General features: G+C 45.8%; 1 long non-coding RNA gene across 1 annotated transcript; it reads right to left on the bottom strand.

Moving 5' to 3' along the window:
- Window positions 1–1,390: 1,390 nt before the first annotated feature.
- Window positions 1,391–8,034, bottom strand: LOC147651318 (uncharacterized). The gene is made up of 3 exons (XR_015274486.1): window positions 7,779–8,034; window positions 7,234–7,446; window positions 1,391–2,725 (listed from the first exon to the last, which is right to left on the bottom strand). It is a non-coding gene; the product is annotated as an uncharacterized LOC147651318 (long non-coding RNA).
- Between the last annotated feature and the right edge of the window lie 2,742 nt (window positions 8,035–10,776).

Below are 10,776 nucleotides of genomic sequence, written 5' to 3' on the forward strand. Positions count from 1 at the left end.
TTTACCCTTACTGCTGTGATTTATTTAAGGAGGGACGTGGGGGCTTCACTCAGGACTTTTGGGCACTGCTCAGCCTGGGGAGAGTAATCCCAGAGCCATTACTGCACCACGGGCACTCCAGAAAGCTCTGTGACAACTGCTCTGCCTGGCGCCCGTGCCGAGGGGGAACCTTTCCAGCTGAAGGCACAGTGAGAGCTTTCTTCCAGGTAGAATGAACAGAATCAAGCAGATTATGAGGGGTGATGTGTCTGCAGGGGGGTGGAGACGGGGTGAGGGAGGCGTCAGCGTGCTTTGTAAATGCTTTGAAATGTATTTGTGTGTTTCTGAGATGAACCTTACAGAAAATACCTGAAAACTGGTTTTGCCTTTCCTAAAGCATTGGCTCTTTCAGGCAGCAGCTTTGCCAAAAGTCATTAATCACATTTTTATTAATAAGGGCGGGGGAACAGTGACCTCAAACAACCGAGGAAAACAACTAAAACTACATTCATTTGAAGGACCACTTTGTAAAATATCTTCTGGCCAGCACATGCTACTGTTGACGTGTATTTAAAGTGCACTGAGTCTTTGGGATGTATTGGGACTTCTGCACAGAACCAGGGCAGGACTTGGCCCAAAGCTGTGTTTCACTTAACTATATGTCTCCTGGAGTAAAAGGGAGAAAAAAAGAAAGGTTTTTTAAAGGTGTTCATGCTTTTTTACTATATCGAGGTGCATCGTGTGAGAGGGACAGGCTAAATGCACTCTTTACTTCCCAAGTTTCAAAATACATGATGTATGTGATCTGTATGGTTTCAGTCCAGAGGGAGCACTGTGATCACTCAATTCCTTCTAGCCTCAGCAGCCTGTTTGCTCTAAGTATCCTGGCCTGCTGCTAACAATATGGCACAGGGTCCACCACATCTCCCAGTAATGTGCTCATTTTCTCCGTTAAAAATGGAGGAATTTTTACTCCATTAAAAATTTTACTCCATTAAACTGCTGAATGAGCAGCTGCCTTAGGTGGGACCAAACACACAGCACAGGGACTGCTGCTCTCGGGGTGGGTAGGGCCATGAATACAGCCCCTGTGCCCCTGCCCAGTGCTGCCAACACTCCGTGTTTACTGCTCGCTCCCTGCTCTGGGACGGCTTGTCAGGAGGGAACGGGGATCAGTGGGAGAGCGGGGACTTTTGAGGGGATTTCTGGAGCCTGCCTCCAAATGCATTTGTTGTGGGGCGGGCTCTCAAAGGCAGTGTGGGGAAGGGGCAGGTCCCCACCTTGGGCAGGATGCCAGCGGTGCCTCGCGGTAGGCACAGTCTAAACCCAAACCCTGGAAGGCTGTTGCCACTGATAACACCCATCTGCTGTGGCATCATGTCCGTTGACATAGTCTTAATTAATGACATTACCAACTTAATGAGGAGATAAACCACCGATCCCAACTCCTGTTAAGAAATTGTCTTAAATACCAGTCACTAATCGCTATGGAGAAACAGATAGTGGGCCAAAATGCACACCTGGAGTAAAGAGGTGTGGCTCCCGTGTTTTCTGGTGAAGTTGCATTTGTTTACTCCAGGACTGACTATGAACCATCCCGATTAACACATGGCGGGTGTGCGCTGGGCGGGAAGATGTAAACAGCCACAGCCTTAAGTAATGGCACTGATCTTGTGCAAGAGCTGTCATCCAGATGGCAGCAGGATTGATGGCTGCCGAGATCAGCAGGGTGCCAGACCTGTGCAGATGTGCGTGGGAGTGCACCAACCCCAGCCTCACTCTTCCCAGACCCTTGGCTGCTGCAGAGGGGCTCTCCAGCCACCTCTGAGCCTTGGGATGCTTCACACAGATTGGCAGGTTCACGTGGCTTTAGCAATAATGAACATCGCCATAGTGAACACCACCGTAGTGGACATCAGCAGGTGATGTCCGCTGTGATGGCCAAGAGCCTTTTGGGCTGTTTAATTGAAGACAATTTGCTAGTTGTAACTAGATTTCCTGCTACCATTAGGGTGGTGTGGATGTACAGGGAAGGGACCTGTTTCACTGTACTGGTTTGATTCTTTGGCTGTTACTTTATTTCCTTGCCGTTGTTATTCTGATACAGCGAAATTAAAAAGGCATGAGCAGCCTATTTGGATCTGAATGTGTGAGTTCCTGCCCTGCAGAGCTTTCAGTAGAGATTAGATTGTACATGCCATTGTGTGGGGGAGATGTGCCATCAGGCAAAGGAGGAACAAATGCAGGCGGGGCGGGAGCCGAGAGACAGAAGCGGTGTGTCTGCATGAGGCTGCCTGCTGCTCGTGGGGTGGTATCTCCATCTCACTGATGGCTGGTGTGTACCTCACAAAACATCCCCTGCCTTTGGTTTCTTCAGGGTGTTTAGCTCCTGGAATGTGTGAGACAAGGCAGCCACATCTTCCGCACATTAACCTTTTAGAACTTGTCCTGGGAGGGCCTAAAATAAAAATTATGCATAGAAACCAGTGCCAAGCCTCATGAGCGGGCTATAGGGGATCCTGGTCCTCAAGTATGAATAATCCTCCATGTTGCTGGACTGGTAGACATGCACCCAGTTTACTGATACCCAAATAAATCTTAAAGGATTCCAAGGATTTATGTGCCTACATGACACCCAACACAGACACCAGGAGCAGACAAGACTGGCACACTGTGCTACCAGCCATTCACCTATTTCAGCTACTTCACTCTAGCCTTCTGTGTTTTTATTCAGGTAGACTGTTTCCTGTTGGGAAAAAAAAAAAAAAAGTGTTTGTTTGTTTGTTTTTTTAAGTGATCATAGGCATGCATATATCAGAAAAAAAGAAAGGACCTATCTTCTTCTTACATCTCTATTATTTCTATTGTTCAGGTATGCCTCGGGTACTTTCCCAGACATGTTGCCTTCTGTTTTTAACATTGCCATCTGGGAATCAGATACTGCACATCTTTTGCGGTGCTGTTCAGCAGGGAGGGAATTTGTTGTTGCTCCTCACAGACAGTTCTGCCTTGATGCAGATGGATAGTTCAGAGAAGAGGGATGCCATGGGCTTCGTGGCCACTGCATTTCAGCTTGGGGAAAAGCCATGGCTGTGTGTGCACTGCACAACTTGGGATGAGCTGAGAGAGCTCTCATAGCACCTGCAAGCCAGGTGATGTCCATGGGGTCCAAACTCCTCACTGCTGAGAAGCTGTTTGGTGAGTTAATCCTGCACTGGACCCTCTTCTTGATCTGGCACACTTACCCAGTGCACCTTTAAAAATTATTAGCTTTTTGTAAATCCAAGGAAAGCAGAGGTGATCTCCACACAACTGGCACAGACCGAAACAAACTAAACTCCAGGGCAGCTGGAGCAGGAGAAGATGCAGAACACTGAGCTTTGTGGCTTGGACTCATCTCTTAAAGTTGATTCTGACAATTTCCTGATTCAGAGCCTTGTGCTGTAACCACAAGCCCTCCGTATTCCACCGTCTTTGGTCTCCATCTCTGTCTGGTCCTTTAACTAAATACTGCTCAGTAAATACTTACAGATTCAAGGGGAGAGGCTGCTAGTTCAAAGTCTTATATTATCTGGACAGCTTGAAAGGAAAATTAAGAGCAGCAAGAACCAAATCAGAGCCAGGAAAAAATCCTGGCTTTGAACAGTGACAGATACCTGCTTAAGACATATTTCTCCAGCTTCTGTTACACCCACTGCTGAACAGAAAAAGTTGCTTTACCAAAGTGTGCCACAACTTGGAGGTTTAGGTGTGTTACTCTGGAGTGGGTTGCTCCTGACTCTGGTAGTTTTGTGAGATTACTGTTCTTTGTAATAGAGCAATAATCCTTCCAGCCTAGATAGCAGAAGGGCTGCCACCTTGATGTTGTTACAGAGCTGCAGGTGAGAGGAATGGAACAATACTTCTGTATCACAATGGAGAAGACCTTGTGGGATATCAAGAAGCAAAGAAACTGTGGCAGAGTGTGCATGTGCATGGCTTTTTCTTTAAAAATAATCTCTGCAGACTTTCCTTTTTTTTTTTTTTTTTTTTTTCTTCAAGACACAGTGGCTAAAAATGTCCTTTCAAAAATAAATCAAGCCTGAGGCTGGGTCTGAAAGCACTTAATGAGGGGTAAAAGTGGTTGAAAAAAAGGAAAAGGAAAAAATTCCCATGCTATTCCTAGCACTAAGTCCCCCACTTCTGCATGTAAGCTGAAGCTGCATCAGACTAGAGCACTTCCACCAGTTTCAGACCAATACCTGGCCCACTTAAGGCAGATGATAAGACTTTTGTCTCCTGGAAACACTGGGCACCCCATCATGTACATCTCCCAGCATGCCACAGCATCTTCAAAATCATGAGGGCAGGACAAGGTTTAAAGCAAAACTGCACCACACAATAGGATGAAACCAGTTGTGGACAACATGATGGAAAAGCTGTTGGGGAGCTGAACTGGGGAGTGGAGTTTTAAAACTGTGGCTGTTATTCAGCCTTTCCAAAATGAAAACCAGGCCATGCAGACAAATCCTATTATGTTCTTTGGAGAGGTTAAAACTTTTGTTGGGAAAGTGACTTTGGATGGGATAGATTTTTGGCGAGGTGGTTGACTTAGCAGATTCTCTTACAAATATTAATAACATGGTATGAATAGCACAAGCTCTGCATGGCTTAGAGAGCAGTGAGATCAAAGTTCTTCCAAATGAGCAGTCCCTGAGAACTCACATTCCCAGAGGAGACCCTCAGGGAGTGACAGGACATCACTAATTTTCAATGTTTATAACCAGTGCATGAAAGGCAATGCACAATGACTGCTGTCCAAACCTGCAGATGACACCAGGCAGGTGGGGAGGTGGCTGATGTGGAGATGTGGGTCACTGACAGACAGAGCACGTGTGTTCAGGCAGCCAGAGCCCTGTGCCAAGGAGACAGGGATGCAGCTGTCTGTATGGAAGGAGAACACCTACCTTGGAAAGCAGAGGAAGTCAGGAAAGGATGCTGGGGACAAGGTGGGCATGCAGCCCAACCTGCGTGTGACATTGCAGAGTGATAAGGGTGAAGATAAGAGAGACAGACTGAAGTATGGACCAGTTCTGGTTCCACAAATGGTCTTGAACAGAAAAATAATTTGCCCTTTGCTGGTCTCTGCATTTTAAGAAGAAAAGTTAAAAGACTTGAAGAATTTAACATGCTAAATTCATCCAGAAAATGAGAGCTGGTGTCATCACACCGTGTAAGCACTGTCAAGACAAAATGGTGATAGGAAAAGTGTTTAACCTCAGGTAAGGCTCCCAACAAGAGCACTACAGCCCAGAAAGTTCAAGAAAGTAGCATGCATTGTATCAGTGAAGACACACTTTGGGATGAGCTCCAGAGGCAGGATTGGATTCACGTTTCTTGATGCCATCAAATCCAATCTGGCTGCCCTCCTAGGAGGTCTGATTGAGATCAAGCTGCTCTTTGCCAAACATGAGTTAAACACAGAGGTGAGGGAGTGATAGTCAGGGATCCTCAAGTGCAGGAGGGAGACTCCAGCCCTCCCTTGCAGCCATGAATTTTGGGACTGAGAACTACAAAGCTGAATAAGAAAAATATTATTTAGAAGGCCTGTTGCCTCTTGGAAGGTACAAGAGGGTGAGAAAGCAAGTGAAAGAGCCTGGGAGTTCTTGGTAACTTCTTCCAAACTGATAAACATCCCCAAAACCCCTCAATCCTTTCTCTTTTATTGGCTTTTCAATGCTGTAAGTGGAATAAACTGATTATTTCATAGATGTTTGTTGGTAGTGATCTTTTTAGTATGCTTGCAAATTACTCCTGTTTGGTTTTGGTTTGTTTTTTTTGAACAGCTACAGTTGGGTTTTCCACTCTTTGTTTGCAAGTGTTTGTTTAGGACTTGCTGAGAACAAGTTAAACACAACAAATGAGCTCTGGACAGAGTTTTGAAGGAGATTTATTCTGTGGTCATTCATTCTCCTCTCTCAGGAAGCAAGTCCCATATGTAGGCATTGCTTCTGAGAATTTTCTTTCCTTATGCTAACCACTATTCTTGCTTGGTAATGGTTGCAAGGCATTAAGTTGGAGACCAAGGGCCAAATCCAGAAAGATAAAATGAGGCATTTAACCCTTAATATTGTCTGGCATATAGTTCATGTATTGGTGTACTGCTAGACATAGAGTTGGAGGATAGTGAGAAAAAAAAGTCAAGCCATGAAATTCCCACAGAAAGTGGCAAACCTAGGATTATCACCAAAACCACACAGCCTGTGGGTCTAACAAGCCAAGAATGGATAGGGCAGGTAGTAAATCTAGAAGAGCAGTGCAAAGGTCAAAAGCTCAGGAATTAAAGAGCAGTGAAAGAATGAACTAGAAGTACAGCTGCTGAAGGAAATAATTCATGCAATGTTGATCATCTCATCCCCATATGCTTGTAATAATTTTGACAAGCATTTAATTTTATCTGTTGTTATTAAGAAAATTATTCCTTTAAGGGCAAAACCTAACTACATTTTTCAGGTCAACTTGATTCTGGGAATCAGTCTCACTTGCCTGTGGTTTTTGCTATTGGGCCAAACTTAATCCCTGGTGTATTTCTCTTGACTTGGTGGAGTTATGTTGAATATCATCTTGGCCTAAGGGCCTTTAGTTATATTGCCAATGGGTTTCCTTAAAGAGATATTTCCCCGCTTTGAATGCAGTGATTCCGAGCAGTGATTTTCATTTTGCAGTCTGGAAGGACTCCTGCATACCTTAAGGAAGTTTTAGTGACTCTGATGCCGAGGAAACCTTCCTTGGCAGCAGATGGCTTGTGCTGGTCCTGCTGCAGGCAGGTGTGTGCATGTGCTCGGGCTGGTCTGTGGATGGCAGCCTCGAGAGCCAGGTGCCTTCCCCCGCAGAAAGAGCCCGGGAAGAACCACAGGAAGGGACATTAAATACACAACAGTCCCACAAAGGCAGCGTGAATGCTGTTCACAGTGTTTCTGAGTGACAGAGGAGCATCTTATCTTCCCCCGAAACCTCTGCACCCAACCCTCCAGGTGTGTGTGTGTGTGTTGGGAGGGGAGCCAGGATTCTGATTAGAGGGATTATTTAGATTCCACTACCAGGGGGAGCAGCTCCTGGTACGCATCCTTTGCTTGGAGAAAGACAAAGGGAAGACCCAAAATAAGAAGGATAGGCCTTTCAGCATCCTCCACCCTGGAGATCAGGGGCTGAGACATGTCACACATGAAGGCAGGTGAGTGCACACCCAGCGTCTGGGCACAGACTGCTGCTCACCTGTCACGAATCCATGCAGCAGAGGCTGTCACAAGGGAGCTTCTCACCTCATGAAGTCCTGGAGAAAAAGACAGATCTGCAAACTGATGGGTGCAGGACAGCATCGCACCTGCTGAGATGGTTTAGTGGCACTCCCCCTGCCCTGAATGTCCCAAGTGTTGCCTGTTCCAGCCTGTTTTGACAGCCAGGTTACACCCGGAGTGCTCCAAATCACTGGGAAAAAAAAAAAAATCTTTTTTGATCTTGCTTCATGCAAGATGTGAAACCTACTAATGAACCTTACTGTAACCAGCCTCCGGTTATTTGCTTAAAACTGAGCAACACATGAGGCTGATACTGCAGTTCTCAAGAGAGATTTGTCCCTGGGACAAAAGAGACCTGAAAGAGACCTGAGAGAGCCTGAAGCTAGGTTCAAACAGGCTGGGAAGCATTATGCAAAACAGCAGCACAGAATGTAGGGTACACAATGTACTTGTGAGCTTCTAAACTGAAAAATCTTCCTGTAGGGACTGATGATGGGCATGTCACTGAAAAGCCAACCTTACCTTGCTTTGCAGAGGCCCCATGTTCTCACTATGACTATGTCTGCTCAGAAGAGTCAGAAGACCTTTTAATCTTGATGATTTGATATGATGGGACAAGCCAAAGTCTGAGCTCTAGGGCTGTTGTGGGGTGCTCCAGCACACGAGTGTGCATCAGAGGAGGGCAGGGTTTGAGGGAGCAGGGCTCAGGGGTCCCTCTGTCTTCTGTCCTTCTGCAGCTGCTGTCAGCTTTGCACAGCTGTGACTGAGATCCAGCAGCCTGTAAAGCATAAAACTACTTGAATAGGGTTTGGATCGACACAGCATCACATAATGGATTTAATTACCATGAGGGAAGAGAGCTGATGTGATTTCTCTACAGTACAGCTCTTGTGCAGAAATGGTTGTTGATCCAATCATCATCTCTGGAGATCTCAGCTCTCCCCCATCCTGCCATCTCCATATGTCTTCCTTGAAGACCATCTGCCTTGGCATATAGCAAACTAAAGGCAAATGACACAGTCACCAACCTCCACTTGTTGCTCCATCTCAGGGAGACCAACTCTGAAGGTGGTTCTCCTAAGGAACAGTGGGAAAACCTGGAAGGCTTGGGATCTGTGTCATCTGAAGTAGGAACTGGCTGACTCAGAGAGCAGAAATCATTTGCTGTGGTGTCTGGAGACCTCTGAACAGCTGCAAAATCCCAGTACTGAGACCTCAGTAAGGTCACAGTTGTGATGGGCTGGGCACATTGCCAGGGTGGAAGATTCCAGGATCTGCAGCCTCCTGGGAACACCTAGCAGCCAACACAAGCTTTGTAAAGACACCTGAAAATCCTTACTTAAAGCTTGTCAGCTTAACATTAATAACTGGGAGAGAAAGGGTTTGGAGCCACTGCAGCACAGGCTGCGAGGTGAAGCAGAAAAGCAAAATGGAGGAGAGAAGTGAGTCAACTCAGAGAAAATCAGCTGTGCCTTTTAAAAAGCATGACTGGAAATGTGCTCTCTCCCCACAGACTGGCCTGTTTTCATAGGATCATACACACATAAACAGAGCAAATGTAAAAATAGCTAAGGGGATGATCATTGCAAACTGCACCAAATAACAATTCAATAATACGATTTTAATTAAGAAATCCACGACACCAAATAAATTCAAGATTTGGCACAACAGCAGTGTCCAATAGCCATAAATAAAGCAATTTGCTAATGACTGCACATTCCAGCTCATTTTCCTTGATGTTTTCCATGGCGTCATTCCTCTGAACCACAGGTTTTCTTTTAATCTCATCTCAATCTACACCACTATTAGGTGCTGTGCCTCTTCCTTGACAGCACTGTATTTGAATGACCACTAACCAAAGCCAGGGAAGGTGAGCTGGAACACAACCTTGTCTCCTGCAGGCTGAGCCCCAAGAAGGCTGCTGGTCACACCCGGACTGCACGAGTCACTCACACATAATCAGCTGTGGCTAATTCAGAGCCAGAACCACCCCCGTGGCCCCTAACAGCTTCTGCACTTGGGACTCAGTTGGCTCCACAGGTTTGACATGTCATGACAGAGACATTTCTTCCTCACACAGCTCATTTTGTCCTGAGCTAATGAGAGATTAACTAACCCGTAGCAGCAAATCAGCTGCTGCCGGTCTAGGGAGGGCATCTCAGGTTCTCTCCTTAACGAGCTTCACATTTGGCTTTTCTTAAGCTGAAGGAGAGTTCATCAGCACAAACATCCTGCCAGTGACACGGTCCTTATCTGACAGATGGAGCCCAAGGAGAACTGTTTGCAATGACCTAATGTTGTTTGCTGCTCACCTGGCAAGACACCAGTGAGCTGCTTCTCCCATGCCCCAAGAAGTCACTAAACAGATGCTCATGGCTCCCAAACAAAAAAGTCTTCACTCTTCTTAAACAAAGTCAGGGTTTACAACAGATCAAAAGCACTTTGGAGCCACTTTGTCTCTTCTGCTGCATGCTGGGTATTTGTGGGACCCTGTTTCTGCATGGGGTTGTCCCCTCTGTGCTGCTCTCAGAGCCTAGGGGAAGGCGAGGACTCAATGGCATTTAGTGTGTCCTGTCGGGAGATGATTAACCCTTTTGTCACCACTAAACCACAGTGGGAACATCTTCCTCTTTTTCTCAGTCATTAAGTTTTTTGCATACTGGAATTATATGCGTTAAACAAGGAAGTTTTCCAGTAGGTGCACATCCTCGAGTCTTTCAGTAGAAAGCAATTTCAGTGTCCATAATCACAGAGTATCTGACAAACCACAAAAGAAGCCTTCTTAATTTTAACTTCTTTTGGCCTAAGATGGGTAGGACCTGAAGTCGGGGTGACAAGCTCAGAATTACTTTGCCATTACCATAAAATCCCATTCTAAGGGAGCTTTGCCATTTGGTGTTGCTGCATCTGCTTCATTCTTCTTTAGGTTTCCACCTCAAAATTCTTCTTATTCAGTCCTCTTTTCTTATGCAACTTTATAGGCTGTGGTAGATGGAGATAAGGAGGCCAAGTCCTGAAATGATCTGTCTGTTCTATTTTGCAACCTCAGTGACAGCAAATATTAATGTACCTGTGTTCACTGCCCAACTCGTCTGACCACTCTGCATGGACATTTTGGTGACAAGCAAAAGATTTCCACACAGTGACTGATTCTCCAAACACCGCAGAAATATGGCTAATGTTGTTGTGATCCCCCAGAAATGCTTTTCTTTTGCACCCCTCCTGCTTTTTTTGTACATCGAGGTCCAGCATTTCTCTTGTGCCAGTCTCTTCCTGGACTCTGCCTGTGTTACACAACTGTGCCCTTCAGACTGAGGCAAGGATTAAAGGTGTCCAAATTATTAGGAAATCAGAGCAGTGAAAGGTCAGGGATCTTTCTATTCTCTCTCAACTTGGTAGGTAGTTGCTGAAAAATCACAAACACACTTTGAAGATGAGGGGCAGTGAGGTGCAGCTTTTCCGAGCACTCCTTGGCATTCATGTCTGTGAGTGAACTATTTACAGGTATGGCAAAGAGTTA

The sequence above is a fragment of the Cyanistes caeruleus genome, chromosome 10 (genome assembly GCF_971803275.1).
Source record: "Cyanistes caeruleus chromosome 10, bCyaCae1.hap1.1, whole genome shotgun sequence".
NCBI classification, from domain to species: Eukaryota; Metazoa; Chordata; class Aves; order Passeriformes; family Paridae; genus Cyanistes; species Cyanistes caeruleus.